At 36.7% G+C, this 9,516-nt stretch overlaps 1 pseudogene; it reads left to right on the top strand.

The window, feature by feature from the left end:
- The first annotated feature begins 3,071 nt into the window (after positions 1-3,071).
- LOC116889143 lies at positions 3,072-3,999 on the top strand (annotated as a pseudogene).
- Positions 4,000-9,516: the final 5,517 nt, after the last annotated feature.

Raw genomic sequence — 9,516 nt, 5'->3', positions numbered from 1 at the left:
ATCACCAACAGAATACAAGAGATAGAAGAGAGAATCTCAGGGGCAGGACATACTATAGAAAACATTGACACAACTGTCAAAGATAATGTTAAATGCAAAGAGGTCCTAGCCCAAAACATCCAGGAAATCCAGGACACAATGAGAAGATCAAACCTAAGGATAATAGGTATAGAAGAAAGGGAAGACTTCCAACTTAAGGGGCCAGTAAATATATTCAACAAAATTATAGAAGAAAACTTCCCTAATGTAAAGGAAGAGATGCCCATAAACATACAAGAAGCCTACAGAACTCCAAATAGATTGGACCAGAAGAAAAATTCCTCCTGTCACATAATAGTTAAAACACCAAATGCACAAAACGAAAGAAAGAATATTAAAAGCAGTAAGGGAAAAAGGTCAAGTGACATATAAAGCAGACCTATAGAATTACACCAGAGTTCTCACCAGAGAAAATGAAAGTCAGAAGATCCTGGATAGATGTCATACAAACCTTAAGAGAACACAAATCCCAACACAGGTTACTGTATAGAGCAAAACTTTCAATTAACATAGATGAAGAAACCAAGGTATTCCATGACACAACCAAATTTATACAATATCTTTCTACAAATCCAGCCCTACAAAGGATAATAGATGGACAACTCCAACACAAGGAGAGAAACTAGACTGTACAGATAGCAAGAATATAATTTCCCTGCAATGAAACCAAAAGAAAGACAAACATAATTCCACCTCTAACAACGAAAATAACAAGAAGCGACAATCATTATTCCTTAATATCTCTCAACATCAATGGGCTCAATTCCCCAATAAAAAGACATAGACTAACAGACTGGATATGTAAAGAGGACCCAGCATATTGTTGCATACAGGAAACTTAGAGACAAAGACAGACACTACCTCAGAGTAAATAGCTGTAAAACAACCTTCCAACCAAATGGCCCAAAGAAACAAGATGGAGTTGCCATTCTAATATCAAATAAAATTGACTTCCAACCAAGAGTCATTAAAAAAGATAAGGAATGACACTTCATATTCATCAAAGGAAAAATCCACCAAGATGAACTCTCAATCCTAAATATTTGTGCTCCAAATGCAAGGGCACCTACATTCATAAAAGAAACCTTACTAAAGCTCAAAGCACACATTGCACCTCACACGATAATAGTAGGAGACTTCAACACCCCACTCTCATCAATGGACAGATCATGGAAACAGAAATTAAACAGAGACATAGACAAAGAGAAGTCATGAACCAAATGGACCTAACAGATATTTATAGAACATTTTATCCTAAAACAAAAGGATATACCTTCTTCTCACCACCTCATAGAACCTTCTCCAAAATTGACAATATAATCGGTCACAGAACAGGCCTCAACAGATACAGGAAGATTGAAATAATCCCATGCATCCTCTCAGATCACCACGCACTAAGACCAGTCTTCAATAACAACAATAATGACAGAATGCCCACATATACATGGGAATTAAACAATGCTCTATTCAATGACAACTTGTTCAAGGAAGACATAAAGAAAGAAATTAAAGACATCTTAGAATTTAATGAAAATGAAGATACAACATTCCTAAACTTATGGGAGACAATGAAAGCAATACTCAGAGGAAAACTCATAGCTCTGAGTGCCTGCAAAAAGAAACAGGAAAGAGCATATGTCAGCAGCTTGACAGAACACCTAAAAGCTCTAGAACAAAAAGAAATAAATAAACCCAAGAGGAGTAGAAGGCAGCAAATAATCAAACTCAGAGCTGAAATCACCCAAGGAGAAACAAAAAGTACTATACAAAGAATCAACAAATGCAGGAGCTGGTTCTTTGAGAAAATCAACAAGATAGATAAACTCTTAGCCAGAATAACCAGAGGCCACAGAGAGTGTATCCAAATTAACAAAATCAGAAATGAAAAGGGAGACATAACAACAGAATTTGAAGAAATTAAAAAAATCATCAGATCCTACTACAAAAGCCTATATTCAACAACATTGGAAAATCTGGAGGAAATGACAATTTTCTAGACAGATACCAGGTAACAAAGTTAAATCAGAAACAAATAAATCATCTAAACAACCCCATAACTCCTAAAGAAATAGAAGCAGTTATTAAAAATCTCCCAACCAAAAAGAGCCCAGGTCCAGATGGGTTCAGTGCAGAATTCTATCAGACCTTCATAGAAGACCTCATACCAAGACTGTCCAAACTATTCCACAAAATTGAAACAGACAGAGCACTACCAAATTCCTTCTACGAATCCACAATTACTCTTATACCTAAACCACACAAAGACCCAACAAAGAAAGAGAAGTTCAGAACAAATTCCCTTATGAATATTGACACAAAAATACTCAATAAAATTCTTGCAAACAGAAACTAAGAACACATCAAAACGATCATCCATCATCATATAGTATCATGATAGTATATTTAAGTGACCCCAAAAGTTCCACCAGAGAAGTACTTAACCTAATAAACAACTTCAACAAAGTGGCTGGGTATAAAATTAACTTAAACAAATCAGTAGCCTTCCTCTACTTGAAGGATAAACAGGCTGAGAAAGAAATTAGGAAAATGACACCTTCACAATAGTCCCAGATAATAAAATATTTTGTTGTGACTTTACCAAGCAAGTGAAAGATTTGTATGACAAGAACTTCAAGTCTCTGAAGAAAGAAATTGAGGAAGATCTCAGAAGATGAAAAGATCTTCCATGCTCATGGATTGGCAGGATTAATATAGTAAAGATGGCCAGTTTGCCAAAAGCAATCTACAGATTCAATGCAATCCCAATGAAAATTCCTACTCAATTCTTTATAGAGATAGAAAGAGCAATTTGCAAATTCATTTGGAATAACAAAAAACCTAGGATAGCGAAACCTATACTCAACAATAAAAGAATTTCTGGGGGAATACGATCCCTGACTTCAAGCAGTATTACAGAGCAATAGTGATTAAAACTCTTTGGAGGAGTGAAGCAGGCTCGTGGGCCAGTGATAATCAGGAATTAAGAAGTTCTTGGAACTCGGGAGGTCGTGGACTGCTCCGTGGCTGTCATCATGCCACAAAATGAATGTATTGAACTGCACTGCAAATGATATAGATATCGTTTGGACTACCATGACAAAAAGAGAAAGAAAGAACCTCGGGAGGCCCATGAACATTCAAAGAAAAAAAAAAAAAAAAATGGCCTGAAGGCTAAGCTCTATCATAAACAGTGCCATGCTGAGAAAATACAAATGAAAAAGACCATTAAGATGCATTAAAAGTGAAACACCAAGCAGAAGGATGATGAGAAGACTCCACAGGGAGCAGTCCCTGCCTACCTGCTGGACAGAGAGGGGCAGTCGAGAGCAAAAGTACTTTCCAACATGATTAAGCAGAGCAGAAAGAAAAAAGGAGGGAAATGGGGAATCCCTCTACCCAAAGTTTGTGCCCAAGGAGAAACAGAAGTACTGAAAGTTATTCGAACAGGAAAAAAAAAAGGCACAGAAGAGAATGGTTACACAAGTCTGCTTTGTTGGTGATGGTTTTACAAGAAAACCACCTAAATATGAAAGGTTTATTAGGTCAATGGGTCTAAGTTTCAAAAAAACCCATGTCACACACCCTGAGCTGAAAGCTACCTTTTGCCTGCCTATACTCGGTGTGAAAAAGAATCCATCCTCCCCATTACATACAATCCTGGTTGTGATCACCAAAGGTACAGTCATTGAAGTGCATGTGAGGGAGTGGGCCTTGTGACACAAGGAGGCAAGGTGATTTGGGGAAAGTATGCTCAAGTTACCAACAATCCTGAAAATGATGGGTGCATAAATGCAGTCTTGCTGGTTTGACAGTGATGTCATACAAGTCATTCCACTCACTATGGAAGACTACAGTGTCAGGAAAACACCATCGCTGTGACCTTTCTGAACTACCAATCAGTCTTACCCCATGTGCAGTCATCAGGAAGTATTTATTAAATTGTAAAGGAAAATGAAACACTGCCCGATTTAAAAAAAAACAAAAACAAAAACAAAAAACTATATGGTATTGGTACAGAGACAGGCAGGTAGATCAGTGAAACAGAATTGAAGACCCAGAAATGAACCCACACATCTATAGCCACTTGATCTTTGACAAAGGAGCTAAAACCATCCAATGGAAGAAAGATAGCATTTTCAGTAAATGGTGCTGTTTCAACTGGAGGTCAGCATGCAGAAGAATGTAAATCAATCCTTTCTTATTGCCCTGTACAAAGCTTAAGTCCAAATGGATCAAGGACCTCCACATCAAACCAGATACACTCAAACTAATAGAAGAAAAAGTGGGGAAGAGTCTTGAACACATGGGCACTGGGGAAATTTTCCTGAACAAAACACCAATGGCTTATGATTTAAGATCAAATCGACAAATGGGACCTCATAAAACTGCAAAGCTTTTGTAAAGCAAAAGACACTGTCATTAGGACAGAACGGCAACCAACAGATTGAGAAAATATCTTTACCAATCCTACATCTGAGGATTAATATCCAAAATATACAAAGAACTCAAGAAGTTAGACTCCAGAGAGCCAAATCACCCTATTAAAAATGGGGTACAGAGCTAAACAAAACATTCTCAGTTGAGGATTTTCAAATGGCCAAAAAGCACCTAAAGAAGTGTTCAACATCCTTAGTCATCAGGGAAATGCAAATCAAAACAACTCTGATATTCCACTTTACACCAGTCAGAATGGCTAAGATCAAAAACTCAGGTGACAGCAAATGCTGGCAAGGATGTGGAGAAAGAGGAACACCCCTCCATTGTTGGTGGGATTGCAGACTGGTACAACCATTCTGGAACTCAGTCTGGAGGTTCCTCAGAAAATTGGACATTTAACTATCTGAGGACCCAGCTATATCTCTCTTGGGCATATACCCAAAAGATGCTCCAACATATAACAAAGACACTTGCTCCACTATGTTCATAGCAGCCTTATGTATAATAGCCAGAAGCTGGAAAGAACCAGATGCCCTTCAACAGAAGAATGGATACAAAAAATGTGGTACATCTACACAATGGAATATTACTCAGCTATCAAAAACAATGACTTCAAGAAATTCATAGGCAAATGGAATGAACTAGAAAATATCATCCTGAGTGAGGTTACTCAATCACAGAAAAACACACTTGGTATGCTCTTATTGATAAGTGGATATTTAGGCAAAAAGCTCAAATTACCCAAGATGCAATCTACAAACCACAGGAAGCTCAAGAACAAGAATGACCAAAACGAAGATGCTCCCATTCCTTCTTAAAAGGGGGAAAATATTCATAGGAGGGGATATGGAAACAAAGTTTAGAGCAGCGACTCAAGGAATGGCCACTTAGAGCCTGACACTCATGTGGCCCATATCTATACAGTGACCAAAACTAGATAAGATTGATGAAGCTAACAAATGCATGCAGAAACGGACTGGATATTGATCTCTCCTGAAAGACATATCCAGAGCATGCCCAATACAGAGGTCAATAGTAGCAGCAAACCACCGAACTGAGAATAGGACCCCTTGGGGGGAATTAGAGGAAATATTGAAAGAGTTGAAGGAGCTTGCAACCCCATAAAAACAACAATGCCAACCAACCAGAACTTCCAGGGACAAAACCACTACCAAAAGACTCTACATGGACTGACCCAAGGCTCCAACTGCATATGTAGCAGAGAATAGCCTTGTTGGGGCACCAGTGGAAGGGAAAGCCCTTGGTCTTGCCAAGGTTGGACCCCCAGTGCAGGGGAATGGGGAGGGAGCAATAAAGGATGGGGGGATGTAGTGGGAACACCCATTATGGGGAGGAGGGGAAGGAATGGGGCTTATGGATGGAAACCAGGGAAGGGGAATAACCTTGAAATGTAAGTAAAGAAATATATAATAAAAAATTTTTAAAAATTAAAAAAACTAACATTTGCTAAGATTCATGCTAAAAATATGGTACCATTCATATAGAAATGGTGTCAACTCATTAGTAACCAATATATTCCAACATCAGCATACAATACAATGCAAATATTATATGTGCCCATCTGTATTAATATCATTTCAGAATATTATCTAAATACCATATTTTTGCTCTAAAAATGAAGGAAAATGTAAATATATAAAATTTACATTTTATCCAATAAAAATTTATAACTTCATTTGTTAGTGTTAAAATTACAAGTTGCATTTACTAGGAAGTAACATATTCAGTGTTGGCGTGAATGTGAGGAACTGATCCTCCGAACCTACTCACTTTTCTGTAGTCTCTCAAAATGATCTTTCTTTGTAAAATCTTACCATAGAAATATAATTTTCCAGAAAGTTTTACATCAAAAGTTATTTTCTAAACAATTAGAAGTTAAAAGGTGGGCTGGAGAGATGGCTCAGCCATTAAAGGCTAGGCTCACAACCAAAAATATAGGAAGTTAAAAAGTACTTTGGTGTAGAAATCTCATGCCATACAAGGAGCTTTGTTGAAATCCCCAGAGTAGAAACCCTGGAATCAGGTGGAGTGGCTAGCTCTCATCCTTTCACAGGCAGAAGCCCCATGTCTTGTGGTGTAGATAGGAAGTTCAATGCTCTTTTCATTTCCTCCCTGCTGCCTTCTTGGAATAAGGAGAAGACTGGCATGCTCAGACAGAATGACAAACTACTTGGCTTCCCTCACCTACCTTTCTCTCTCCTTGTTTTATTCATACTTTGTAGCATGCTCTATTCTGCAGCCAATTTGCCTCCAGTTGTTTCAAGTATTCAGGAACCAGAAAAGGTGAGAGATGTTTCAATAAGTGTAATATAGACACTTAGCATCACCAATTTTAAAGGTTATTAATCCAATTTAAAACAACCTACAATAAGTACTTCCCAAATGACTTTATAAAGTGAACAACTGTTCAGGGGGACACTCATTAAACTGTTATAGTTCGAAGTAAATGTAGAGTCACAATGTAGGCTCAGAACATGAACAGAGGCCTGTGTTTTGCTTGGCTTGGGATGCTATGGTAAAGTGTGATAGAAGTGTGTACATTCAAGATTAAAGTGCCACAAGATTCAATTCCTAGGAAAAGCCCCTATTTTGCCCCACGGGAGAATGCAATTTTGCTTGTTTTTACATGGGGGATAAAGATTCTAACCCTATCCTACATCCTTGGGAATAAAAACTTCAGCATATGATTTTTTTTGAAGAAAACGATAATTTAGTCCTCAATACACTATATATCCTTATATAGTGTCAATGTATAACTATAGTAAAATAGAAACCAGAAAATTGACAGCAATTAAACCTACTACTCTTATTCATAACTTATCACTTTTATATTTTCTCACTTATATGTACATATGTGTATACATTTATGTATTTTATAAAAGTTCTGGAACATTTTTTAACAACCACTATAGTCAACACATTAGTTGTGCCATTCATGTAAGAAACATGTGTATTGTTCATTTATAAAAATAGTTTCTCAACCTGATATTTCACAATTCTTAATATTTTTCTTTAAGCTTTATTTTGTAAATGTTAAATATACTTAATCATTCAGCATGCAAATTTTGCACATCATCTTTTTCTTTTTTGTTTTGGGAATTTCATTCATGAATATGTTCTGATCAAATCCATCGCCACTCCCTCCCTCCAGCTTCTTTCCTGTCGCTCCACCAGTTTTTCCACCGAACATCATGCACTCTAAAATCCTTGAGTTCACTTACTGCTGCCACTAACGGCATAAGACACTGATTTTTTTCAAATACTATCATCCTTTTAATGTTTATGCATGCTATGATGTGCTCATTTCTTGGTGTGCTTTGTGGAAACATTTGGGCCTTGATTTCTGTTGTTGCTTATGGTGTGTGTACAATTTGCTTTGTTAACATACTGGAAGCATAGTTTGGTAGATTCTGTTTGAGTGCTACCATAAAGAAAGATGCTATGTGTATGTCAGATATGTCAGAGAGAGAGAGAGAGAGAGAGAGAGAGAGAGAGAGAGAGAGAGAATGCATGGGTTTCCATTTTCTTTGTTAAATACCTCAGTACAGTTGTCAAATCTTAAGTTATTTAAAGATTTGTACTTTTAGTTATAAAATTCCATTTTATTCCTAGAAGATAAGTCTGTGACTAAAGAACTTGAATTTAACACTTCTTTTATTTCACTTCTTGAATGATATTTTTATTTTTTAGTATTTTAATTGTTTGTTTTTTAAATTTACATTTCAAATGTTATATCCTTTCCTGGTTTCCCCTCTGGAAACATCCTATTCCATCGCCCCTCCCCCTGCTTCTATAAGGGTGCTTCCCCCACCCACTCCCTCCCTCCTCCCTGCCCTGACATTTCTCTACCTTGGCAAGACCAAGAGCCTCCCCTCCCATTGGTGCCCAATAAGGCCATCCTCTGGTACATATGCAGCTAGAGCCATGGGTCCTTTTGTGTGTACTCTTTGGTTGGTGGTTTAGTCTCTGGGAGCTCTAAGGAGAATGGATAGTTGATATTGTTGTTCTTATGGGGCTGGAAAAACACTTCAGCTCCTTCAGTCTCAAAAATTGCTTCTGTGTTATGTCTTGTTGGTTTAGCTTTCAAAATGCTTTTTTAAAAACAATCATTCTGAAGTTTACTTCTGATGTTCTGACATTAGCTCTCTGGCTTTTATCTTACTGTGACTACACTCAACTACTTCACTCTGAATGTTTATGAATTTAACAAATTGCAGGCATTTCAGCTCTTACAGACCATTTCAGTCCCACAGTCTTTTTCTCTGAGAGCATATAGATACGAAGGTTATCATTTTTAGTGTGTACCCCTAAATTACATAAGTACTATTCCATCCTTTTACACTTTTTCTTTGACTAACAAATAAATTGCATTCAGATTCTATTGATTTTAATCTAATCATTTTGTTTGACTACTAATCATACTTCTTACATTTTTAGTTCTTGTGTTTCATTTTTATGTTTCCTTTTAATTTCTCCAAATATTTTCTTTTTGCTTTACAGAAATCTATTTGTCACTTATTTTAAATCATTTTTATTTTATTTATTTATTTTATTTTATCTTATTTTAATCATTTGAGTTCTTATGTTGTTATAATAGAATAATTAAAATCATGCATTTCCAAACTTTTTCATTATCTAATGTCTCTTTGGTCTTGTCAATTTGTGGCTGTCTAAACTCTTAACTTTATGAATGCTTTACCATACCTTGAATATTTTGTTAATGTGGTTGTGTGGCTGTAACTTAATATTTTCTATCATGGACTTGTTTTGTTTAGGGAGTTCAAAGAAATCTGGAGAGAAGGGGCAGAAAGATGTGTCCATTGAATCAAGCTTGCAGTGCCTGCTCAACATGATGTCATTGAAGACTAGTGATTCACAAGCTCATCCTCCCTGCCTACACCAAATGCTAACGTAGGAAAACCATGTGTTAATTACTGCTTTTATTTAATTGATACTGTAAGGGAGGAGGCTCAGATTCTAACTGGGTAGTAATGACTCAAAAGTAGGGAGAATAGTTAG

Source organism: Rattus rattus, chromosome X (genome assembly GCF_011064425.1).
Source record: "Rattus rattus isolate New Zealand chromosome X, Rrattus_CSIRO_v1, whole genome shotgun sequence".
NCBI classification, from domain to species: Eukaryota; Metazoa; Chordata; class Mammalia; order Rodentia; family Muridae; genus Rattus; species Rattus rattus.
Note: the sequence above shows the minus strand (reverse complement) of the source record. Positions and strands in the feature narration are given on the sequence as shown.